General features: G+C 41.5%; 1 protein-coding gene and 1 long non-coding RNA gene across 5 annotated transcripts in view; one reads left to right on the top strand and one right to left on the bottom strand.

The window, feature by feature from the left end:
- Positions 1-27049, bottom strand: part of FTO (FTO alpha-ketoglutarate dependent dioxygenase) — a 218774-nt gene that overhangs the window by 187171 nt on the left and 4554 nt on the right. The gene's annotated exons all lie outside the window — the stretch shown is intronic.
- Positions 3692-8428, top strand: LOC139172684 (uncharacterized). Its single transcript, XR_011559913.1, has 2 exons — positions 3692-3786; positions 5831-8428. It is a non-coding gene; the product is annotated as an uncharacterized lncRNA (long non-coding RNA).

Genomic DNA, 27049 nt, shown 5'->3' on the forward strand with positions numbered 1-27049 from the left:
AACGTGGTATAGGGGGAAAAACGCAAAGTATTTTTTAATTAATATTTTTGAAAAACCGTGGTATAAACCTTCCGCGAAGTTCGAACCCGCGAAAATCGAGGGAACACTGTAATGCTTTTCCAGAGTTCTTGATTCAATTAAAAGTTATGCTGTATCAAGATTGGGTAACATTTAATGGTCCAAAGCTTGAATGGATACTGTGCTATCGCAAGATGGAAGGAATCAATCAATCGTGCATAGGAAGGCAACTTAAGGATCCCATGTTTCCCTGGAGTGGAAAGTTCTTTGTGTGCTCACACATCCAGAGGTGTTATGCCTATTTTAGCACTTCTTCTATAGTCCTCATGCGTTTTCCCATCTCAAAAAGTCTTTCTCAGAAATTAAGAAACTGTTGACCTCAATTTTCAGCAAGTCTTTCTGGAAACTAGAAAAGAGAGCGGACTTTTTTTTTTTTAAATAAAAATAAAAAATTAACTGCATAACCCTCCTTTAGAATTATATCTGCAATTTTTATTTATTTTATTTATAATTATTAATATTGATTGTTTCTTCATAGCTTATTTGACCCCTATGACAATCGTTAAGTGTTGCACCACATGATTCTTGACAAATGTATCTTTTTCTTTTATGTACGCTGAGAGCATATTTATTTATTTATTATTTATTTATTTATTAATCAGATTTGTATGCCACCCCTCTCCGCAGACTCGGGGCGGCTCACAGCAATAATAATACAATGTAAACAAATCTAATATTTAAGCTAATTTAAAAAACCCCAATTTAGAAACCAATCATACATACTAACATACCATGCATAAATTCTATAAGCCTAGCGGGAGGGAAAATGTCAGTTCCCCCATGCCTGACGACAGAGGTGGGTTTTAAGGAGCTTACGAAAGGCTAGGAGGGTGGCGGCAACTCTGATATCTGGGGGGAGTTGGTTCCAAAGGGTTGGGGCCGCCACAGAGAAGGCTCTTCCCCTTGTTTAGTTGATGGGACCCGGAGAAGGCCAACTCTGTGGGACCTAACTGGTCGCTGGGATTCGTGCGGCAGAAGGCAGTCCCGGAGATATTCTGGTCCGGTGCCATGAAGGGCTATGCACCAAGACAAATTCCTTGTGTGTCCAACCACACTTGGCCAATAAAAATTCCATTCTATTCTATTCTATTCTATTAAAAATGCAAGGTCAAGTTTGCAGTAACATCTATGCCATAACTGCATTATGCACATCCCCAATTGCCAGTGATAAAAAATTTGGTTAGCATCACTGAGACTCCATGAAATAAATCATCAATTAGTCAAATGACTAATAAGTGACTCAAACAATACAGTAATACTGACAGAGAAGAATATTTGTAGATCAGGGTTGGAATTTGGGGTCCTTAGTGCTCGCTGAGTAACACCATCCAACTGATGATATCTACTTTGTCACTGAAACATTTTGCAAGAAAACAGTCAAACTCAGAAACCACCAAGGACCTCACAATGTAGTAATAAGTGCCGGAAAAAGGCAGGGGGAAATGTTTCTTTTGTCTATAAAAAGTGCCTTTGCCCCATCAAAAAAAGAATCGAGGAGACCCATTCCATCATATCTTCTAAGAGTACTTTCATAGACCAGGGATAGGCAAAGTCGGCTCTTCTATGACTTGTGGACTTCAATTCCCAGAATTCCCGAGCCAATCATGCTAGCTGAGGAATTCTGGGAGTTGAAGTCCACATGTCACAGAAGAGCCAACTTTGCCTACCCCTGCCATAGACCATCTGTAGCTTGCATGAATACCTAATTTTCAGATTTTCAGATTAACAGATGAATCATGATCACAAGAGCAATATGTTGGGCATCCAACATTTAAGAGCTCTGGTGGCGCAAGGGTTAGAATGCAGTACTGCACATTACTTCTGCTGACTGCCCTCTGCCTGCAGTTTGGCAGTTCGAATCTCACCAGCTCAAGGTTCACTTAACCTTCCATCCTTCTACGGTCGGTAAAATTGAGGACTCAGATTGTTGGGGCAATAGGCTCATTCTGTAAACCACTTAGAGAGGGCTGTAACACACCGTAAAGCTATATATAAGTCTAAATGCAATTTTCCTTCCTTCCTTCCTTCCTTCCTTCCTTCCTTCCTTCCTTCCTTCCCTCCCAATGGTTAGAATGCTGTATTTATTTATATATTTATTTTGTCCAATACACAATGAGAGTTTTAGTGGGTATAAATATATATATACACATAGTAAAATACATGATGAAAGTTATAGAGGAGATACTCATAGTAAAATATATCAATGAAAGAATAGAAAAAGATATAGAAATAGAAGAAAAGTATAGGAGATATAGGAGAGCAATAGGACAGGGGACGGAAGGCACTCTAGTGCACTTGTACTCGCCCCTTACTGACCTCTTAGGAATCTGGATAGGTCAACTGTAGATAATCTAAGGGTAAAGTGTTGGGGGTTTGGGGATGACATTATGGAGTCCGGTAATGAGTTCCACGCTTCGACAACTCGGTTACTGAAATCATATTTTTTACACTCAAGTTTGGAGTGGTTAATATTAAGTTTAAATCTGTTGTGTGCTCTTGTGTTGTTGTGGTTGAAGCTGAAGTAGTCGCCGACAGGCAGGACGTTGCAGCATATGATCTTGTGGGCAATACTTAGAACTTGTTTAAGGCGTCTTAGTTCTAAGCTTTCCAGGCCCAGGATTGAAAGTCTAGTCTCGTAGGGTATTCTATTTAGAGTGGAGGAGTGAAGGGCTCTTCTGGTGAAGTATATTTGGACATTTTCAAGGGTGTTAATGTCTGAGATGCGATATGGGTTCCAAACAGATGAGCTGTATTCGAGGATGAGTCTGGCAAAAGTTTTGTAAGCTCTGGTAAGTAGTGTGAGATTGCCAGAGCAGAAGCTACGTAGGATTAGGTTTACAACTCTTGAAGCCTTCTTGCCTATGTTGTTGCAGTGGGCTTTGGCACTTAAATCTTTTGTTATTGCAGGTTCACTCTGCCTAGTGCCAGCAGTTCAATCCTGACCGGCTCAAAAGTTGACTCAGCCTTCCATCCTTCCGAGGTGGGTAAAATGAGGACTCAAGATTGTTGGGGGCAAGAGGGTTACTCTGTAAACCACTTAGAGAGGGTTGTAAAAGCACTGTGAAGCGGTATATAAGTGTAAATGCTATTGCTGCTACAATCCTTCCCTGATTGTCTGCAATTTTTGCAAAGCAACCCACAGGTGTATTGCTAACAAACGACATTCCCCCACAGTTGACTTAAAAGGGTGAAATGCCTCAAGAATTCAATGAGTACAAAGGACACAGTAGTTTCCCAGCAAACAGTGTGCTCGCTTTTTATTTATCTCCACACTAAAGAGTTCCCCGGGGATAATAAGCTTCACAACTCTGCGGTGATGTCTGCTTTTGGCACGACTACGGATTACTATAATGAACTTCAAATGTAATTTTGTCATGTTGGAATTGATAACATTGCCTTGTGTGTACTTTGGCCCCTTCCTGGTTGATCCGCTCAGTTCTGTAACTATTGAAATATACTTGCGCTGGCTTGTCTGATAGAAAGTCAATCAAGCTAATAACATGAGAACTATTCTCGATATTGAAATTCATCCAAGCTTGCAGGCGGAATCCATTACTGATTAACCTTTCCCGCCTGGGTCTATAAATACCACTCTACCCGCTAACTTGTTCAGAGTGCAAACTTGGAAATTGAAAAATTGGACTGTAAACTAGGATGTACAAAACTTTTGCTGGACCAATCCTTAAATACAGCACACCGGTAGCAGCGGTAAGTAGCAACCCCCACCTGTGTCCAACCGCATTTTGCTGTTTCCAGGTCGGTCCAATGGACCAGATTTAGGAACCCCACGGGCCGCATTTGGCCCGTGGCCCTTGAGATTGACATTCCTGCTGTTGAAGTCTTCAATGAAACACAGCAGCAGTAGGAAGCCTTGGAAAAATATATTTACAGTGATACCTCGTCTTACAAACGCCTCGTGATACAAACTTTTTGAGATACAAACCCGGGGTTTAAGATTTTTTTGCCTCTTCTTACAAACTATTTTCACCTTACAAACCCGCCGCCACCACTGGGATGCCCCACCTCTGGACTTCCATTGCCAGCGAAGCGCCCATTTTTGCGCTGCTGGGATTCCCCTGAGGCTCCCCTCCATGGGAAACCCCACCTCTGGACTTCTGTGTTTTTGTGATGCTGCAGGGGAATCCCAGCAGGGGATTCCCAGCAACACAAAAATGGGCGCTTCGCTGGCAACGGAAGTCCGGAGGTGGGGTTTCCCAGTGAGGGGAGCCTCAGGGGAATCCCAGCAGTGCAAAAACGGATGCTTCGGCTGGCAAAAGGGGTGAATTTTGGGCTTGCATGCATTAATCGCTTTTCCATTGATTCCTATGGGAAATATTGTTTCGTCTTACAAACTTTTCACCTTAAGAACCTTGTCCCGGAACCAATTAAGTTCGTAAGACAAGGTATCACTTTACTTCTTATTTACACTACTACTGTATACTATCTTTACTATATATACATCACATTAGTATCTCACTAGTATCTCACTACAACTATCTTAGTAACAATAACTCACAGGAACCAACGGATCAATGCAGCAACTACAGAGCACACTTCACACAGGGCAGGCTTAGAAATCAAAGAGACAGCGAACGAACAGAACAGCAGCGAGCAGAGAGCTCTTACATATTTAAATATTTTTCACCTGACGAGGTTGCTGTATGCTTAATTGCCCTAGAATGACTCAGGATTCTCTACGTAGGCCTTATTTTTGCATTGAGATATTATCTCAGGATATTCTTAACCCTGACAATAAGGTCAAAGTGATGTGAGAGTAACAGGATTCTTTTCAGCATGAGGGCAACAACATCTTCTGGTGATCTGCAGCTCACCAACCTTACAAAACTTAATCGCATTAATAATTATCCCATGCTTCGTTTCGGTCATCCTATTTCCCCCTCGTTGCAATTCTTGCTCCGATGATCAAACCTTCATCCAAATGGAAAGTCGGCTGCCTCCGCGATGGATCATCCCCAAATATTTGCCAACTCCAATAATATGTTGGTATGTCTGGCACAGGGGTGACAATGTTCAACCTTTGGAGTTAAAACCCTGAATTCTTTGGCAGCGTCGTTTGCGTTGATCTTTTATTTTTATTTATTTATTTATTTATTATGTCCAATACACAATGAGGGTTTTAGTGGGTATATATCTACATACACATAATAAAATACATGATGAAGGTTATAGAGGAGATACTCATAGTAAAATATATCTAAGGAAGAATAGAAAAGAAGATAAAGTAATAGAACTTATCAATGAAAGAATAGAAGAAGAGATATAGGAATAGAAGAAAGGTATAGGAGATATAGGAGAGCAATAGGACAGGAGACGGAAGGCACTCTAGTGCACTTGTACTCGCCCCTTACTTGACCTCTTAGGAATCTGGATAGGTCAATTGTGGATAATCTAAGGGTAAAGTGTTGGGGGTTTGGGGATGACACTATGGAGTCCGGTAATGAGTTCCACGCTTCGACAACTCGGTTACTGAAGTCATATTTTTTACAGTCAAGTTTGGAGTGGTTAATATTAAGTTTAAATCTGTTATGTGCTCTTGTGTCATTGTGGTTGAAGCTGAAGTAGTCGCCGACAGGCAGGACGTTGCAGCATATGATCTTGTGGGCAATACTTAGATCTTCTAGGCCCAGGGTTAGGGTTAGGGTTGCAAACCTCCTTTAAGAACGTCCCCAAAGTTCACTCCGATTCCATCAAGAAAAATTTCCTAAATTCTTCACTGTTTTGTTTTTTAAAGCCTCGCCTTCGTCCCACGGGGACCATTTTTACCACGTCGCCTTTGAGATTGTTCTGCAGTTGCTCGGCAGTCTAAGAATAGGTGCTAAGTGCTACTGCCTCTGTCCACACCATTGGCTACAGAGAAGATCAATAAGCAGCCGGAGCATTAAATCCCACGTACGCCAGCTGTCAGGCCCATTACATAATGCTTGAACATCTTCATAGTTGCAAAATGGCTGGTTCCCGTGAAGTTTTTCATCTCTCACCAGCAGGAAGCCCAATGTGAAATCTCGCCCAAGTTATCTCGTCCATCATGAATTAAATCAAGGAATGCCTAACTTCATTGGGGTAACTACATAGAAAAAGAACATGCATTATCCCTTCCTTTCTTTATTTGGGTTAAGACTCTGTTATCTATTTTTTATCCGCAAGACTATGAATCAACACCATAATGGTTCGCTACAAGAATAGGTTTTGGTTTCGTTTACATCAAATTTTCTAATCCAGACGCTGTATCTCAATTTCTTGGAATTGTGAACGTAGAAGCTCAAGTTCAACACTCTCCCGCCCTCTCCTCTTTTCTTTTCTTTCATTCTTCCTTCCTTCCTCTCTCTCTTCTTTCCTTCCTGCCTTCCTTCTTTCTCTCTCTGTCTCTCCCCCTCCCTCCCTCCCTCCCTTTCTTCTTTCCTATAAGTGAGGCTCTCTCTATATTTATTTTAACAAAGGTATGAGCTGACACAGATTCTCCAATGGAAAAATATGATCTTATACCATCACTTTCGAATCCCTTTTCAGTTTAAACAAGAGCCTGTGGATAATACATAGATCAAACAAGAAGGCAATCTTTTTGAGTAAGTTGGTATATCTGGAATTTGGAGACCATGCGAGATGGGTATAGCCATTCGCAAAATGTCTATTGACCACAAACCCAATTGGTTCAATGGCTTCTTGACTCTAGCTGCCCACATCCAAAGCAATCCACCAATTCTTCCTTTCCAAAGAAGTCCTCTAGAGCAGTGATTTTCAACCTTTTTTGAGCCGCGGCACATTTTTTACAATTACAAAACCATGGGGCACATTGAGGGGGGGGGGGTGGCTAAAAAAATATTGGCCAAAAAGTTCTCTCTCTTCCTCCCTTTCGCTCTATTTCTCTCTCCCTCTTTCTCTCCCTTCCTCTTTTTTTCTCTCTCTCTCCATCCCTTTCTTTCTCTCTTCCTTCTTTCCTCTTTTTTGCTCTCTTTCTCTCTCCCTCCCTACCTCCCTCTATGTCTTTCTCCCACCTTCCCTCCCTCTCTTTCTTTCTCTCGCTTGCTTTCTTTCTTTTTCTCTCTTGCTCTCTCTCTTTCTCTCTTTCTCTTTCTCTCTCTCTCTTTCTCTCTCTCTCTTGCTTGCTTTCTCTCTTGTTCTCTTTCTCTCTTGCTTGCTTTCTCTTTCTCTCTCTTTCTTTCTCTCTTGTTTTCTTTCTCTGAGCTTCGCGGCATACCTGACCATGTCTCGCGGCACACTGGTTGAAAAACACTGCTCTAGAGCAGGGGTCTCCAACTTTGGTAACTTTTAAGACTTGTGGACTTCAACTCCCAGAATTCCTCAGCCAGCTTTGGGAGTTGAAGTCCACAAGTCTTAAAGCTGCCATGGTTGGAGATCCTCCTGCTCTAGAAACGTGGTTCCCAAACTTTTTTGGGGGGGCCATGCCCTACCCAAACATCTCTAAAATCCTGATGCCCGCCCCATGACATATAATTCTAACTATTCAAAAAGTGAACTACTACACATGCAGAGGAAACCTAAAAGGCCATTAACTTGATTTAAACAAGTTTCCAATTGCCCCCATTAAAAATCAAATTGCCCCCCCCCCCTGTGGGGCATGGGACCCATGTTGGGAACCAGGGCTCTAGAACCTATCTAAGGTTTGGAGACATTCTAGTAAAGCATGCCAAACTTATACTTGTCTTAATTAATACCAATTAACTGTTGTGGTTAGCTCTGGCCGAGCTCCTGCCCCAAGGACTGTGGATGTGGGGGAGACATCCACATGCTGCAGGCCTGTTTTGCCCCCGGTGGAATCTGCTGATGAAGGCTCCTGTGACCAAGGAGACATGAGTGACAGGGAGGAGGAGAGTGTGGCAGACAGCTCAGAAGGAGATCAATTATCTAGCTCCTCCTTGGATTCAGAACAAGAGTTAATGGTACAGCCACACATGCGGAGAGCGATGCATAGGCAACAACAACTGAGAGATTATTATCAAAGAAAATGAGGCCACCTGTGGTTGGGTGGGGCTGTGGTCATTAGTGAGGCTGCTATAAAGAGCAGCCTGTGGGTTTGGCCATTGTGGAGGATTATCTGATCCTTGTGTTTCCTGACTGCTTTAATGACTTTGACCTTTTGTGTGCTGATTTTCTCCCTGCTTTGAAACTAAACCAGAGCAAAGTGTGTTTCACTTTGTGAAAGAAGAAGGACTGTGAATTGCCTCCCAGCTGCAAGCTAAGTATCACAGAACTGATAAGGGACTTGTACAAATTACCAGTTTGTTTGGAGACGAGTGCTCTTTGCTATACCAAAAGAGGGCTTGGTTTAAGTGAATTTTCATTATAAAGAACATTGTTTTGAATTTTCAAACATGTGTGTGTCTGAAATTTGTACCTGTGAATTGCTGGGAGGAGTCTGCCAGAGAGCCCGACAGAACATTAACAAGATAATTTGGACAGCTAATCTAGCAGCCACAAAAGGCTCAATCTTAATCCTAGGGAGAGAAGCAGGCTGCACCATCGTATCTTAAAAAGATTGGTCCCTTTTCTAGGATAACTGAATGGTTCACTATGAGAGATACAACCAGCCGAACGATGTTTTCTTTCCGTGTATGTGGGAATGGGAAGTAAATGGTTTTAACTGCTGCAACTTTAATTATTGACCAGATGCTAAGAAGGGATTAATTAATTCAGCAACACTTCTGAACTTTGGAAGTGGAGCAAAGTTAAATACCTCTCCCAGAGTGTAATCGGACACAAACTGCTACTGTGCTTCTTATATCTGGTAAATATTATTTTGAAGGGAAACCTCAACCATCCAACATTGAACTAGACCTCAACAATTTTTAACTTGGGAATCAGTGGAAAACCACATCATTTATTTCCAGGCAAGTCCAGGTCAATCTATTGGAATATCTGGATGACCTGACAACATAAAGCAGGCTGGAGATAACTTATGAAGACCAAGGGATATACAGTGTTCCCTCGATTTTCGCGGGTTCGAACTTCGTGAATAGCCTATACCACGGTTTTTCAAAAAATATTAATTAAAAAATACTTCGTAGTTTTTTCCCTATACCATGGTTTTTCCCACCCAATGACGTCATATGTCATCGCCAAACTAATAATTTTTGCAAATAAATAACAAAAAAATAATTATTGTTAATAAATAATTATGTTTATAAATATCAGGATCACTAAGTGTCTTATTCAATGGCGAGTACCAGTAATAATGGTGAGTAAATGGTTGTTAAGGGAATGGGAAATGGTAATTTAGGGGTTTAAAGTGTTAAAGGAAGGCTTGTGATACTGTCCATAGCCAAAAATGCATCTCTACTTCGCCGAAATTCGACTTTCACGGGCGGTCTCAGAACGCATCCCCTGCGGAAATCAAGGGAACACTGTACTCTGTTTTATTGAGAAGGTCAGAATGGCCGTAGAAAGCAAGACTACGAAGTAGTGTAGTTCAGTAGTTATGGAGTTCAAGTGAAACCATGAAGACCAAGATTGAAGTCTAACACCAACCACACAAGCTCAACTTTTCTTTCTCTATCTAACTCTCAAGGAGATAAAAGTGGAAGAGGAATAACAGAGTTTAAGAAGTAGGACCAGGAGCATCCACAGCTGTGGGTTAAAAAAAATTAAGGAGGGGGTGTAATTCCACAATCAAAGCCCTACCCCCTTTCTTATTTGCATCGCACATTGCATAGGGAAGGAGGGAGGGAGGAAGGAAGGAAGGAAGGACAAGAGCACTTATATACCATTCAATAGTGCTTTACAACCTTCTCTAAGTGGTTTTACAGACCTCTCTTAAGTGTTTACAATATTTTCCTCAACAAACAGTCCTCATTTTACTGATCTTGGAAGGATGGAAGCAGAGTCAACTTTGAGCTGGTCAGGATCGAACTCCTGGCAGTGGGCAGAGTAAGCCTGCAATACTGCATTCTAACCATTGTGCATGATATCTTAGTATTTGCTTGCTTGGAGGTAGAAAGTCAGTCTTCCTTCAAATAAACCTGCCAAATCCTAAATAATTTCCGTTTCTAGGACATTTTCTGTCAAAGTAAAGTAATTGAAAATAGTAACGCTCTCTACATGGGGCTACCTTTGAAAAGTGTTCGGAAACTTCAGATCGTGCAGAACGCAGCCGTGAGAGCCATCGTGGGGCTTCCAAGATTTGCCCACATTTCTGCAACACTCCGTGGCTTGCATTGGCTGCCAATCAGTTTCCGGTCACAATTCAAAGTGTTGGTCATGACCTTTAAAGCCCTACATGGCATTGGACCAGAGTACCTCCGGAACCGCCTGCTACTGCACAAATCCCAGCGACTGATAAGGTCCCACAGAGTTGGCCTTCTCCGGGTCCCGCCGACTAAACGATGTCATTTGGCAGGCCCCAGGGGAAGAGCCTTCTCTGTGGAGGCCCCGGCCCTCTGGAACCAACTCCCCCTGGAGATTAGAACTGCCCCCACCCTCCCTGTCTTTCGCAAACTACTCAAAACTCACTTATACCGCCAGGCATGGGGGAGTTGAGACCCCTTTCCCCCAGGCTTTTTTTATACTTTGTTTTATGTTTGGGTATGAATGTGCTGTTTGGTTTTTTAAAATAATGATAGGGTTTTATATGTTTTTTAATATTAGATTTGTTCCACTGCTATATTGTTTTTATTAGTGTTGTGAGCCGCCCCGAGTCTTCGGAGAGGGGCAGCATACAAATCTAATAAATAAATCATAAATAAATAAATAAACTGCAACAGGGCTTTAGACCTTTAAAAGGTTCCCACACAATCTTAAGAAATTTGTAGAGTCTACATTTTTCCCTTCCTTGTTTATTTTCTCTTGTTTCCACCCAAGATGAAAAATTAACTACTCTCCATTTGGACATCTCGCCCATTCTTTTACTTAAAAAAAACCAACCCCAAAGTTTGTTAGTGTTAAGACTTTGCAGCAAGAGGTTAATGTACACCTGCTTGAAAATGATGGCGTGGAAAGTAACAGTGTCATACCGGCCTCTGGTTCCGACCCAGTTCATTTTATTTACAGAATGTGCAATCTGTCACGTACAAAAACATGGGTGAAAAAATGCGAGGTGGGTATTAAGTGCCCCTGTTAGTGAGAAATTCTGCTAATTATTATACCAAATAAGCAGAGTTAACAGCCCAGAGCTGTGAGAGGAACATGTTTTGGGGCATTAAACGACTTCCTTGGATGGAGATGAATATATTACACTCTGCCCTTTATTAACAGTAAAACAGTATCCCTGACACCTTAAATACATGCAGTCTTTTGTGAAGAAAGTCTAAAGAATTCGCCTGATAAAGCAAAGTTTCATTGCCACCTAGTGACGTGCTAAGAAACTTCAACCTCTATATCAGAGTTCTTCAACTTGGCAGCTTTGAGACTTGTGGACTTCAACTCCCAGAATTCTCCAGCCATCAATCTGTTTAGTCTGAAGGATAGAAGGAAAAGGGGGGACGTGATCGAAACATTTAAATATGTTAAAGGGTTAAATAAAGTTCAGGACGGAAGTGTTTTTAATAGGAAAGTGAACACAAGAACAAGGGGACACAATCTGAAGTTAGTTGGGGGAAAGATCAAAAGCAACGTGAGAAAATATTATTTTACTGATAGAGTAGTAGATCCTTGGAACAAACTTCCAGCAGACGTGGTTGGTAGATCCACAGGAACTGAATTTAAACATGCCTGGGATAAACATATATCCATTGTAAGATAAAATACAGGAAATAGTATAAGGGCAGACTAGATGGACCATGAGGTCTTTTTCTGCCATCAGTCTTCTATGTTTCTATGTTTCTATCTATGGGAATTGAAGTCCACAAGTCTTATAGTTGCCAAGTTTGGGGATCCCTGCTCTACACCAAAAGGCCAATTTAGACAGAGCATACAAGGATGGAACCACAAACCATTGACAGTGTCATGGACACAATGTGGAGAAAGATGGACTGAAACACAAGACTTGGGTTTTCTCTCTCTGACTCGAGATGCTAGGAATATTCAGGATAGCTTTGCCCAACACAAATCTAGATTAGATGTCTAGATCATAGAAGACATGCTAACTATGTCTTCTGCGTCTTTAACATATTTAAATGATTTCTGATCGAAACATTTAAATATGTTAAAGGGTTAAATAAGGTTCAGGAGGTGAGTGTTTTTAATAGGAAAGTGAACACAAGAACAAGGGGGCACAATCTGTGGTTAGTTGGGGGAAAGATCAGAAGCAAAGCCAATAAATATTATAGAAACATAGAAACATAGAAACATAGAAGTCTGACGGCAGAAAAAGACCTCATGGTCCATCTAGTCTGCCCTTATACTATTTTCTGTATTTTATCTTAGGATGGATATATGTTTATCCCAGGCATGTTTAAATTCAGTTACTGTGAATTTATCTACCACGTCTGCTGGAAGTTTGTTCCAAGGATCTACTACTCTTTCAGTAAAATATTATTTTACTGAAAGAGTCGTAGATGCTTGGAACAAACTTCCAGCAGACGTGGTTGGTAAATCCACGATAACTGAATTTAAACATGCCTGGGATAAACATATATCCATTGTAAGATAAAATACAGGAAATAGTATAAGGGCAGACTAGATGGACCATGAGGTCTTTTTCTGCCATCAATCTTCTATGTTTCTATGTATTATTGATGTTGAAGCTGCTGGCAGGTAAGACATTGTTGCAGACAATTTTGTGTACCTATACTTAGATCAGACCTCAGGTACCGTAGTTCCAGATTGTCCAAGCCCAAAATTTCAAGCCTGGTGGCTTTAGGGATTCTATTGTGAGTAGAAGAGTGGAGTACTCTTCTCATGAAATACCTCTAGACCCGCTCAATCATATTAATGTCTGATATACAGTCTGGATTCCAGCAGGCGAGCTATATTCAAGAATTGGTAGGAACCGCCCTGATTTTCAAGAGATAATCAAGAAAGCTCCTTAGTTGCAGACTCCAGCGGCTATCAACTCCAACCAACATGGCCAAGGTCCAATGCTAAGATACAGTCCAAAACAGCAAGAAAGGACAATCAATGGAGTTCCACCTATGATTCAAGTCTCGTAATGATTGGTGCTCCATAGCCTGTAGTACTAATTAAGATTTAACTTCAATTATCATCGGGATACCTCTGGGACCGCCTTCTGCCGCACAAATCCAAGCGACTGATTAGGTCCCAACAGAGTTGGCCTTCTCCGGGTCCCGTTGACTAAATAACGTTGTCTGGTGGTGGGGCCCAGGGGAAGAGCCTTCTCTGTGGCGGCCCCGACCCTCTGGAACCAACTCCCCCTGGAGATTAGGATTGCCCCTACCCTCCTTGCCTTTCGTAAACTTTTGAAAACTCATCTATGTCACCAGGCATAGGGAAATTAATATACCCCTTAGCTATTATAATTTATGTATTGTTGAGTTGCATGACTGTTTTTATAAGGTTTTTTTTTTTTTTAAATTAACTATTGGATTTGTATATTGTGTATTGTCCTGTTGTGAGCCGCTTTGAGTCCTCGGAGAGGGGGCGGCATACAAATATAATAAATTATTATTATTAATTATTATTATCACATTCTACATCCCAAGTTGCTCTGAGATCAGATGGTGAGAGAGACTAAACAGAGAAACATGGCTTTGTCTATTTATATCTCTAAAATATCATGCATGGGAAATTAACACAACATTTAGATAATAGACTGTTCAAAGCATAATGACAGCTTAGATTAGAGAGCTGAAATCACTGTTAGGAAGGTCAATGTATTTTCTCTGTTTCCCCCCAGTTCAAAAAAGTCAGCATTTGTTAGAAACAGACAACCAAATTTTATAACAGATTGTGCATAGGTAAATAGGATTTTTCTCTTTTATTGACAAAGCACATCAGGCAATAAAGTTGTCATTTTGTTTCGGTATTAACAAACGTTTACTTGTTCAACATGTGAGGACATTAAATTCAATCAGCTTTATTGCACGAAAGCCAAAGTTACACTTTTAAAAGTAACAATAAAATAGCTATTCACATTTCACGTTTCTTTGGTATCCGTTTTCTATAAATCATCATTCTCGCGTGGTTTATAGAACTCATTTCCCCATTCTCTGTTCAGATTAACTATAAAAATAGCTTTTTATGATGCATTTCCAATACATGTTGTTGCTTTCCAATATTCTGAAAAAAGCATTTTTGGCCAATATTGACAATATGGTCAGACTGAAGCTAACTTATTAATAGTACCAAAAATGCTTTAATGGGCATCGTATTAATTTTGATACTAAAATGACAAGAAGGCAATGTTTTCCATTTAAACCATCTCATCCCAAAACTCCTTTCAACACTAATAATTGCAATATTATTTTATTTGTTTGTTTGTTTGTTTGTTTGTTTATTTATTTATTAGATTTGTATGCCCCCCCTCTCCGTAAAATTGGGGCAGCTCACAACAGCAATAGAACAATTCATAACAAATCTAATAATTTAAGAACATTTTAAAAACTCCATTATTAATCAGACATACATACAAACATATCATACATAAATTGTATAGGTCCGGGGGAGATATCTCAATTCCCCCATGCCTGGTGGGTTTTAAGGAGTTTACGGAAGGCAAGGAGGATGGGGGCAGTTCTAATCTCCGGGGGAGCTGGTTCCAGAGAGTCGGGCCGCCACAGAGAAGGCTCTTCCCCTGGGACCCGCCAAACGACATTGTTTAGTCGATGGGACCTGGAGAAGGCCCACTCTATGGGACCTAGTGCTTTACAGCCCTTTCTAAACGGCTTACAGAATCAGCCTATTGCCCCCAACAATCTGGGTCCTCATTTTACTGACCTTGGAAGGACGGAAGGCTGAGTCAACCTTGAGCTGGCCAGGATCGAACTGCTGGCAATCGGCAAAGTTAGCCTACACCACCATAGCTCTTATAATGTGCAAGTTCTAATATCCAGAAAAAGCACTGGTTCCATATTAGATTTCTGAGAACTGTAATCTTCAAAATTAATTGTATGTTGTATATGTTTTTTAAAATTCTTTCCAATTTTTAAAAAAATACATTTTGGAAAGAAGTTAACATTTTTGCTTATTTTTACAAAGCAGGACACTAATTTAACTGTATATGTTTATAATTAAAATGCACAGTATAAATACCCATGCATTTGAGTCTACTGTACAGTATATCCAGTTGTAGATTGATGGAATTGAATAACATGGTTTCAGTTATTATTATTATTATTATTATTATTATTATTATTATTATTATTATTATTTATTGGATTTGTATGCCGCCCCTCTCCGAAGACTCGGGGCGGCTAACAACAGTAGTACAAAACAGCATGTAAATCCAATACTAAAACAGTTAAAAAAAACCTTATTTGTAAAACCAAACATACATACAAACAAACATACCATGCATAAATTGTAAAGGCCTAGGGGGAAAGAATATTTCAGTTCCCCCATGCCTGACGGCAGAGGTGGGTTTTAAGGAGCTATGAAAGGCGAGGAGGGTGGGGGCAATTCTAATCTCCGGGAGGAGTTGGTTCCAGAGGGCCGGGGCCGCCACAGAGAAGGCTCCGGTCAATAATCTTCAAGCATCCCTTAATATCAAATGGTTTTCTTTTTGTGAGCTGTTCCTTCGTCAAACACCTACTAGTCTCCTCGTTATTCTAGGAAGAAAATCTAAAAATAAAATAAAAAACTCCCCAACAACACAAACAAACCCAAGCCAACTGCGCTGCATTCAACTTAACAACAAGCACACCAACTCCTGCCAAGAACTTGCTCAGGGTGTAAATATTTAATGTTAATACCGTCCTTCACTCAATGCTCACATTGCCTGATCAAGCATCTCGCTCTGCCTCTTAGATGCACCAGAGGAATGAACGCACACATTTTTCCAGTCGCACAAACTCTAGCTTATTCTCTTAACTTCTTTTGAAGTTCAATAATTTATGATGCGCCAGTTGTGGCCCTATCTGGACCGGGAGTCACTGCTCACAGTCACTCATGCCCTCATCACCTCGAGGCTCGACTACTGTAATGCTCTCTACATGGGGCTACCTTTGAAAAGTGTTCGGAAACTCCAGATCATGCAGAATGCAGCTGCGAGAGCAATCATGGGCTTTCCTAAAAATGCCCATGTCACACCAACACTCCGCAGTCTGCATTGGTTTCCGATCGGTTTCCGGTCACAATTCAAAGTGTTGGTTATGACCTATAAAGCCCTTCATGGCACCGGGTCCAGAATATCTCCGGGACTGCCTTCTGCCGCACAAATCCCAGCGACCAGTTAGGTCCCACAGAGTTGGCCTTCTCTGGGTCCCGTCAACCAAACAATGTTGTTTGGCGGGCCCCAGGGGAAGAACCTTCTCTGTGGCGGCCCCGGCCCTTTGGAACCAACTCCCCCCAGAGACTAGAACTGCCCCCACCCTCCTTGCCTTTCGTAAGCTTCTTAAAACCCACCTCTGCCGTCAGGCATGGGGGAACTGAGATATTCTTTCCCCCTAGGCCTTACAATTTACGCATGGTATGTTTGTATGTATGTTTGGTTTTTATAATAAGGGGTTTCTTAGTTGTTTAGTATTGGATTGTTACATGCTGTTTTTTATCAGTGTTGTTAGCTGCCCCGAGTCTGCGGAGAGGGGCGGCATACAAATCCAATAAATGAATGAATGAATGAATGAATGAATGAATGAATGAATGAATGAATAAATAATCCTGCCTTGAAGCTATCAAGGCTGACAGCTGTCACGACCTCTTCTGGAAGTGAATTCCATAAACCAACGACCCTCTGGATGAAGAAATACCTCCCTTTATTTGTCTTCACTTTCTTACCTGTCAGCTTTAGGGAGGGCCCCCTTGTCCTATTATTGTGTGATAGAGAAAATAATTTTCCTCTATCCACCTTTTCTACCCCATGCGTGATTTTATACCCTTCGATCAAGTCACCCCTTAAACGCCGTCTTCCAAGGCTGAATCGACCAAGGCGTTGCAACCTGGTTTCATAAGGGAGGTTCTCCTTCTATTTTCATTAGGTGCTTTGTGAAGGCCCATTACGGAGACGACGGCTCTGCCGAGCATCTATGTAAAGACACACCTGTCACAATCTAGGATGCAAATTTAATTATTTCAAGTTAAAATATTCCATCGCCGTCTCAAAAAAGAAAGAAAGAGATCGCACCGGTAAACAAGCACTACAATGCAATCAGGTGTCAGCGACGTATTTGATCTCTCCGGAAAAATATGTCACAAATCGCTAGCAGAAAGTGGGTCGGCGGAAATAACAAAGAGGGAATCTGTCAATGGACCAGGTCTCTCGCACGGCTGTGCCTATTAGCCCACCAGATTTCCCTGCTCCTGTCTCTTGACGTCCTTTTGACAAAAGAAGAAGAAGAACTCAACAACCTGACAGTGTGTTGTTAGCTTTGCGTTTGATGCGATTTTGCTACAGTAAGCAGAAATCAGGGGGGGGGAGAGAGAAGCACTGAAGAGAACAACTGGTAGACAAACTCCAAGAAAAGCTCAAACACACCAAGATGATGGCAGAGACGACATCAAATGCCGCTTTACTTGCTTATGGCAAGATACTGTTTACAATACTGTTCCTGGGTTTTTTTTAAGCGTCTTTCCTTTTTTTAAAGCTCAAGATGCAGAAGAGGGTCCGCAACTTGGGCGTCCTCCTCGATCCACAGCTCACATTAGAGAACCATCTTTCAGCTGTGGCGAGGGGGGCGTTTGCCCAGGTTCGCCTGGTGCACCAGTTGTGGCCCTATCTGGACCGGGACTCACTGCTCACAGTCACTCATGCTCTCATCACCTCAAGGCTCGACTACTGTAATGCTCTCTACATGGGGCTACCTTTGAAAAGTGTTCAGAAACTTCAGATCGTGCAGAATGCAGCTGCGAGAGCAGTCATGGGCCTTCCTAAATATGCCTATGTCACACCAACACTCCGCAGTCTGCACTGGTTGCTGATCGGTTTCCGGTCACAATTCAAAGTGTTGGTTATGACCTATAAAGCCCTTCATGGCATCGGACCAGAATATCTCCGGGACCGCCTTCTGCCGCACGAATCCCAGCGACCAATTAGGTCCCACAGAGTGGGCCTTCTCCAGGTCCCGTCAACTAAACAATGTCGGTTGGCGGGCTCCAGGGGAAGAGCCTTCTCTGTGGCGGCCCCGGCCCTCTGGAACCAACTCCCCCCGGAGATTAGAACTGCCCCTACTCTCCTTGCCTTTCGTAAGCTCCTTAAGACCCACCTCTGTCGTCAGGCATGGGGGAACTGAGACATCTCCCCCGGGCATATACAATTTATGAATGGTATGTTTGTATGTATGTGTGTTTAGAAAATGGGGTTTTTAAATATTTTTAAACAGTAATTTAGATTTGTTGTAAATTGTTTTCACTTTGTTGTGAGCCGCCCCGAGTCTGCGGAGAGGGGCAGCATACAAATCTAAATAATAAATAAATAAATAAATAAAAGGCGACGGTTTTGTTGTAGTTGATCCAAAACACCTTTACAGATGTTGAGTTGCAAGAAAATACGCCCATTTTTAATTCCCCTGTCCTGTTCTTTGCCTACAGAGGCTAAGACGGAAAAAAAATTAAAGGCGGTGCGTACAAGGTTGTACAAGAGAATGGATGACGATGTATTTTGGAGCAGGGAACGTATTCCCCACATGGAAAATAGAATAGAATAGAATAGAATAGAATTTATATTGGCCAAGTGTGATTGGACACACAAGGAATTTGTCTTGGTGCAGATGCTCTCAGTGTACATAAAAGAAAAAGATACATTTGTCAAGAATCATGTGGTACAACACTTAATGATTGTCACAGGGGTCAAATAAGCAATGAAGAAGCAATCAATATTAATAAAAATCTTAGGATACAAGCAACAAGTTACAGTCATACAGTCCTAAGTGGGAGGAATAAGAGATGGGATTAATTATTTCACTGAAAGAGTAGTAGATCCTTGGAACAAACTGCCAGCAGACGTGGTTGGTAAATCCACAGTAACTGAATTTAAACATGCCTGGGATAAACATAGATCCATCCTAAGATAAAAACACGGGAAATAGTATAAGGGCAGATTAAGTGGACCATGAGGTCTTTTTCTGCCGTCAGTCTTCTATGTTTCTATGTCTTGTAATCTTAATGGTGAGGATGAGGTTATATTTTTTCCCCAGGAGAGTGATGGCGAACCTTTTTTTCCTTGGGTGTCGAAAGAGCATGGGCGTGCGCTATTGTGATTTTTGCGAGATTGCTGTAAGTATATCCGATCAATTGACAAAGTGAAGTGGATGAAAAGAAGGATGAAAAGAGGAAACATCATTGATCTCATACTAGGTTGCATCTCTGAAGTGAAGTAATGTCTGAAAAGGTACCTTGAAAAGTGGTCCCTGCTTTTTTCCTTCCTTCCTTCCTTCCCCTCCTTCCTTCCTTCCTTCCCTCTGATCTTCCTCCCTTCTATTCCTTCCTTCCTCCCTTCCCAGAGAAAGTAAAAGAGAAGAATATTCTGCCAGTTTAGATTTACTGCCCATATTACCTGTTATGCAGATTTCAGCCTTCAGAGTATCCATACACCTGTCATTCCACCACATGCTCTGTTTGGCCACAGACAGTTACAACAATATATTTTGACTTTTCAAGAAATCATGAGTACAGAGATGGAGAGAGGGAGGGGGAGGGAGAGAGGGCAGGAGAAAGAAAAAGAAAGATAGAGAGGGAGGGAGGGAGGGAGAGAGAGAGATAGAGAGGGAGGAGACAAAGAAAGAGAGGAAGGGAGAGTGAGGAAGGAGAAAGAGAGAGGAAGGGAGGAAGAGAGGGAGGAAGAAGGGGACAGAAAGAGACAGAAAGAGAAAAAGAGAGAGAGGGAGAAAGAAAGAGATGAAGGGAGAGTGAGGAAGGAGAAAGAGAGAGGAAGGGAGGAAGGAGAAAGAGAGAGGAAGGGAGGAAGAGAGGGAGGAAGGAGACAGAAAGAGACAGAAAGAGAAAAAGAGAGAGAGAGAAAGAGAAAGAAAGAGAGGAAGGGAGAGGAAGGAGAAAGAGAGAGGAAGGGAGGGAGGAAGAAGGAGACAGAAAGAGAGAAAGAGAAAAAGAGAGAGAGAGAGAGAAAGAAAGAGAAAGAAAGAGAGGAAGGGAGGAAGAGAGGGAGGAAAGAGACAGAAAGAGACAGAAAGGGAAAAGAGAGAGAGAGAAAGAGAGAGAAAGAGAAAGAGAGGAAGGGAGAGTGAGGAAGGAAAAAGAGAGAGGAAGGGAGGAAGGGAGGGAGGAAGAAGGAGACAGAAAGAGAGAGAGAGAGAAAGAAAGAGAAAGAGAGAGAGAAAGAGAAAGAGAGAGAGAGAAAGAGAGGGGAGGGAGAAAGAAGAGTATATCTTGCTTAATGATGTGATTTGGGATGGATTTCACTTATTCATACGGAGCCATGCCACTGTAGGCATCCGATGCTTCCTTGGTCTGGAACAAGCCTCTTTTCATTTTCCAGATGGTCCCTCCACTGAATTCATTACCAGCTGAATGCCAGCTCTATTTATCCCTTCCGGTGGAAATTTAAGCATTACACAAATGTTGCCATTTGCTGCATTATAAAACCTGCATATATAAAGGCAATGATCGTATTAACATGAAGGCGTGGGGGGGGGGAACGGAGGGGGTTGAATAGCAGAATAGCCTCCGAAGCAAAGCCAATGGGGCGGGCAGGAAGCATAATCCTCTCTATTACTCAGGAACATTTGCAAATGAGGAAATTTCCAAGAGACGTATTGAGTAATAATGAAGGAACCCAGGCGGTAACTGTAACCATCTATCTACTTTATAATCAGGCTCTTTATATATTGGGAAGAAACTAACCTGCCATTTTTCACCACTGTATTAAAGCTATATATATATATATGTCTCTGTGTGTGTGTGTGTGTGTGTATGTGCCTGCTCTCTCTCTCTCCCCCAAAATAAGCCCTCCCCCAGAAAATACAATTTCCTCTGGTTAAGGTTAGGGAAATCAGGTAGAATGGCAAGAGGAGCCCCGTTTTGCTCCAGGAACCCCAAAATAATTTTAAAAAACCCAAAAATAAGGCCAAGTGCTTATTTCAGGGTTCAAAAAGTATAAGACAGGGACTTATTTTTGGGAAAACATGATATACTGTATATAGTGTATATGTGTATGTATGTATGTGGTGTTTATAGATAGATAGGCAAGATGGGTGGGAGGGTGGGTGAGTGGATGGATGGACAGAGGAATGGATAGACTGATGATAGATAGATAGATAGATAGATAGATAGATAGATAGATAGATAGATAGATAGACAGACAGACAGGATAGGTAGGTTAGGATAGGATAGTATCTAGGTAGGTAGGTAGGTAGATAGGTAGGATAGGATAGGATAAGATAGATAGATAGATAGATAGATAGATAGATAGATAGATAGATAGATACTTAGATAGGTAGGTAGGATAGGATAGATAGATACTTAGATAGATAGATAGATAGATAGATAGATAGATAGATAGATAGATAGATAGATAGATGATAGATAGATGATAGATAGGTAGGTAGATAGATAGATGATAGATAGATAGATGATAGATAGACAGACAATGATAGATAGATAGATAGACAGACAGACAGACACAGACAGACATAGATGATTGATAGGTATTAGATAGATATAGACAGACAGACAGACACACACACACACAAGCAGGTAGTCCTCAACAGTTCATTTAGTGACCATATACAGTCAGAGCAACACTGATGAAAGTGACTCAAGACCATTTTTTCACCCTTACAACCGATGCCACCTTCCCCATGGTCATGTGATCAAAATTCGGCCACTTGGCCACTTGACCCCCCGTCTTGAGATCTTCTTCTGACCAGCAAATTCAGTGGGGAAGCCAGATTCACTTAACAACCATCTTCCTAACTTCACTGCAGGGATTCACTTAACTTCTGTTAAATAATATACTATCTCTCAAGTTCATAACCTATTATTACTGTTATTATTATTGTTGTTGTTGTTGTTATTATTATTGTTGTTGTTGTTGTTGTTGTTGTTGTAGTCTTTCTTTCCCCTTTCTTTGGGGGTGGTGGTGGATTTTCTGCCAAGCCTTCAAAGGGTGAATGAATGCTTATTTCAAGTTACAAGAAGATCCATGTTCCATGTCCAGGACCTTTTCCACTGCAGGTAGCAGCAGTTGTGATGTACATCATTTGCAAACTCGGTGACAGTCACAGCAGCTGTCAGTCAATGCTCTGGAAGGTCACGTTAACATGTCCAGACATTGACCGACCTAAAACGCAGGGACGAAAAAGGCCTCCAATAAAAAGAAACTGAATTTACACCAACTGGGCATGGCTAGTCTAACGAAGAGAAAGGACCAGGGGGGACATGATAGCATTGTTCCAATATCTGAAGGGCTGCCACAGAGAAGAGCGGATCCAGCTATTCCCCAAAGCATCTGAAAGACAGATAAGGAATAATGGATGGAAACTGACCAAGGAGAGATTCAACCTGGAAATAAGGAGGAATTTTCTGACAGTGAGAATAATCAACCAATGTGTTCTGTCGGGCTCTCTGGTAGACTCCTCCCAAAAATTCACAGGTACAAATTTCACACACACACACACACACACACACACACACACACACACACACACACGTTTGAAAAGTCAAAACAATGTTCTTTATAATGAAAATTCACTTAAACCAAGCCCTCTTTTGGTATAGCAAAGAGCAGTGGTCTCCAAACAAACTGGTAATTTGTACAAGTCCCTTATCAGTTCTGTGATACTTAGCTTGCAGCTGTGAGGCAATTCACAGTCCTTCTTCTTTCACAAAGTGAGACACACTTTGCTCTGGTTTAGTTTCAAAGTGGGGAAAAATCAGCACACAAAAAGTCAAAGTCAGTAAAGCAGTCACGAAACACAATGATCAGAGAATCCTCCACAATGGCCAAACCCACAGGCTGCTCTTTATAGCAGCCTCACTAATGACCACAGCCCCACCCAACCACAGGTGGCCTCATTTTCTTTGATAATAATCTCTCAGTTGTTGTTGCCTATGCATTGCTCTCTGCATGCGTGGCTGTATCATTAACTCTTGTTCCGAATCCAAGGAGGAGCTAGATAATTGATCTCCTTCTGAGCTGTCTGCCCCACTCTCCTCCTCTTTGTCACTCATGTCTTCAGAGGAGCCTTCATCAGCAGATTCCACCGGGGGCAAAATAGGCCTGCAGCATGGGGATGTCTCCCCCACATCCACAGTCCTTGGGGCAGGAGCTGGGCCAGAGCTAACCACAACACAATGGAACAGAAGTTGCCTTCAGAAGTTGTAGGAACTTCATCACTGGGGGCTTTCAAGAAGAAATCGGACTGCCATCTGTCAGAAATCCTGTAGGGTCTTCTGTTTGGGTGCATGGCTGGACTAGATGACCTACAAGGTCCCTTACAACTCTGTTCATCTGTATCTGATTAGGAGGCTGAAGGCTAACACATATGATGAACAGTTGCAGGAATTGGGCATCGCTAGTCTAGTGAAGAGAAAGGACCAGGAAAGAAATAAAAAGCCATGTTTCAATATTTCAGAGAAAGGGTCCGTTCCTTTACTTAAGAAAGTCCAAGTATACTGCTCAAAAAAATAAATAAAGGGGACACCTAAACAACAGAATATAACTCCAAGTAAATCAAACTTCTGTGAAATCAGACTGTCCACTTAGGAAGCAACACTGATTGACAATCAATTTCATTTTTTTGTCAGCATATTCAAACTTTGTACAGAACGAAGTATTCAATTAGAATATTTCATTCATTCAGATCTAGGATGTGTTATTTGAGTGTTCCCTTTATTTTTTGAACAGTGTGTGTGTGTGTGTGTGTGTGTGACATGTTTTGGCTGAATTTGAAAATTAAGGGCGACTAGGATAGATCTATTTCGGCCTTATTTTGGCCTCATCAGCTAGCCATATCCTCACTGGGACTTGCACCTGCAACCTTGGCCTTGTAAGGCAGAGAATTAACCTCTAGGCTACAGTATCCAATCCCTTCAGCTCTGCACCAGGGAAGGGTTACATATTTTTGTGTCGAATCACCCTGGTTTATTGAAGGAACATCACAGCTCCTTATTTGCCTCTCGGCCCAACCCAGGGCCATTTCCAAGGCAGTTAATTTTATTGATAGCCGACAATTCTATCTGTATGTGTCACATGTTTTTTTGCTGAATTTGAAAATTAAGGGAGACTAGGATAGATCTATTTTGGCCTTATTTTGGCCTCATCAGCTAGCCATATCCTCACTGGGACTTGCACCTGCAACCTTGGCCTTGTAAGGCAGAGAATTAACCTCTAGGCTACAGTATCCAATCCCTTCAGCTCTGCACCAGGGAAGGGTTACATATTTTTGTGTCGAATCACCCTGGTTTATTGAAGGAACATTACAGCTCCTTATTTGCCTCTCGGCCCAACCCAGGGCCATTTCCAAGGCAGTTAATTTTATTGATAGCCGACAATTCTCTCTGTATGTGTCACATGTTTTTTTGCTGAATTTGAAAATTAAGGGAGACTAGGATAGATCTATTTCAGTCTTATTTTGGCCTCATCAGCTAGCCATACCCTCACTGGGACTTGAACCTGCAACCTTTGCTTTGGAAGGCAGAGAATTCACCTCTAGGCTACAGTATCCAATCCCTTCATTCATTCATTCATTCATTCATTCATTCATACATACATACATATATATACACACATATACATACCGTATATATATATATATTTCAGAAACCCACGCAAAAGTGGAGAACTGAAAAATTTGAACCTCTTTCCCAGTGGGTGAAGAGGTATAAACTCTCGGCTGTACCTCTTTGGATAGCGAGAATTCAGACAACTAAACATATTTTTTGTTGCCGATGTCCCAATGCTGATGTCTTGTATTTTACCCATAGGTCTATTTTATCCACAGTCAGAAATGTAAAGAAGAAGAAAAGGAAACACTATAGTAAGCAGAAATATCCCGGCCTCCTGTCTTTGTTTCATTTATAAGAAAAGCACAGAGAGAGAGATACTAAAAAGTTAAGGCAGCCTCGGGCGGCTCCATCACACAGTAGAGAGATCGTTTTATTTTTATCAGAGACGGGAACAGATCACCGTCTTATCACACATGTTGACATCTCGGCAACTCGGAGAAAGAAGAAGATAAAACCTGAGTCCCCTTGAGGTGTTTTAGCCTGCATTTTAAGGAGCAGAGACATTTGGCTATTAGCATGTGAAAATCAAAGAAGAAGCAAAGATCCTTGGGGAGAAAGAAGGCTGAGTTTAAGGCAGGGGTGTCAAATACAAGGCCCGGGGGCCGGATCTGGCCCGCCGGGTCCTTAGATCTGGCCCGCATGGCTGCCCTGGAAACAGTAAAAGACCCGCCCGCAGTGCTTCCGTGCAGCCCTCCTGAGCGCCATTTTTGGCCAGCAATGTCCTCTTGCAGCCCTCTTTCAGAGAAAATGGAGCCTCGGTAGGCCATGCACACCCCATGCTCTGTTTTTGCTGGAAGAGTGCTGCAGGAGGCCATCACAGCTGAAAACAGAGCCTCGGTGAGTGACATAGAGAAAATAGAGAAGGAAGGGAGGAAAGAAAGAAAGGAAGGAAGGAAGGAGAGAGAGAAAGAGAGAAGGAATGAAGGAGAGAGAGAAGGAAGGAAGGAGAGGAAGAGAGGGAAGGGAGGAAGGAGAGAGAGAGAAAGAAGGAAGGAAATAAAGAAAGGAAGAAAGGAAGAAGGAAGGAGAGAGAGAAGGAAGGAAAAATTGGGTTTTTTAACTATTTTAAATTTTAAATTGTATATTATTAGATTTGTTATGAATTGTTTTATTGTGTTGTGAGCCGCCCCGAGTCCATGGAAAGGGGCGGCATACAAATCTAATAAATAAATAAAATAAATAAATAAAATAAAAAGGAAGGAAGGAAGGAAGGAAGGAAGGAAGGAAGGAAGGAAGGAAGGAAGGAGCCAAATTACCAGGACTCAAGGCAAGGAGACAACCTTGTCTTATTACCAAACAAAAATAATATTTTGCTCCATGCTGTTTAAAAAAAACCCCATAGTCTAGTCACGTCAATTACATACTGTCACGGCAGCAATATTTAACCGTTTCCAAGCATGATTTTCAAAAAGAATGATGGTTTACTCCCACCTTGCACGATCCTGCACCAATTCGCCCCGTTTTGCATATCGTACGCGTCCCTTATTTTAAAAGGCGGGATAGCAAGGAGAAGGTTTGTTTAGATTTCAATGAAGCGAGCTCATTTAGCTGGGCTGGCATTATTTATTTATCTTAGAACATAACATTAGCATATAAAATACTTCGGGGATGGAGTGGCAGAGAAAATATTTTATTTGTTAAGATTAAAACGCCGGTTCCATCCCAACCCTCGTATCAATCCTGGACTAATAATGTTTCAATCCCAACATTAAACGGCAAACCTACATCTGATTCCAAGCAGAAAGCACAGATAGAGAGAAGAAATTACTAGGAGTCCTTGTCTTGTAACAGTCCTTGCTTAGCGACGGTTCAAAGTTGCAACAGCACTGAAAAAAGGGATTATAAACTGGAATTAAAACCGGAGATATACTTACTGGGAATAATTAGAGGAAAACAAACCAAAACATATTATTACTTAATTATACACATACTAATAGCCACTAGATTAGCCATTGCAAAAAAAAATATGGAAGAATGAATACATGCCCTCCGAAACAACAGTAATTAACAAAATACTGCAATGTGCAGAAATGAATAAGCTCACACTAGAATTACATAATGAACAAAAGAAAGAAATATATATCATATGGGAGAAACTGTATACATGGCTTGGAAAAAGAAAAAATCTATAAATCCATGAGCACTAATATTACACTGATGACAAGGAAGCAAGTATTAGTAAAATCTTAATAATAACGCAACATGATTCTTTTTCTTTGTACTTGTATTACTTGTATGATACTGTATCGTTTTCTTTTTTTCTTTT

This window comes from Erythrolamprus reginae, chromosome 9 (genome assembly GCF_031021105.1).
Source record: "Erythrolamprus reginae isolate rEryReg1 chromosome 9, rEryReg1.hap1, whole genome shotgun sequence".
Lineage (NCBI taxonomy): Eukaryota > Metazoa > Chordata > Lepidosauria > Squamata > Dipsadidae > Erythrolamprus > Erythrolamprus reginae.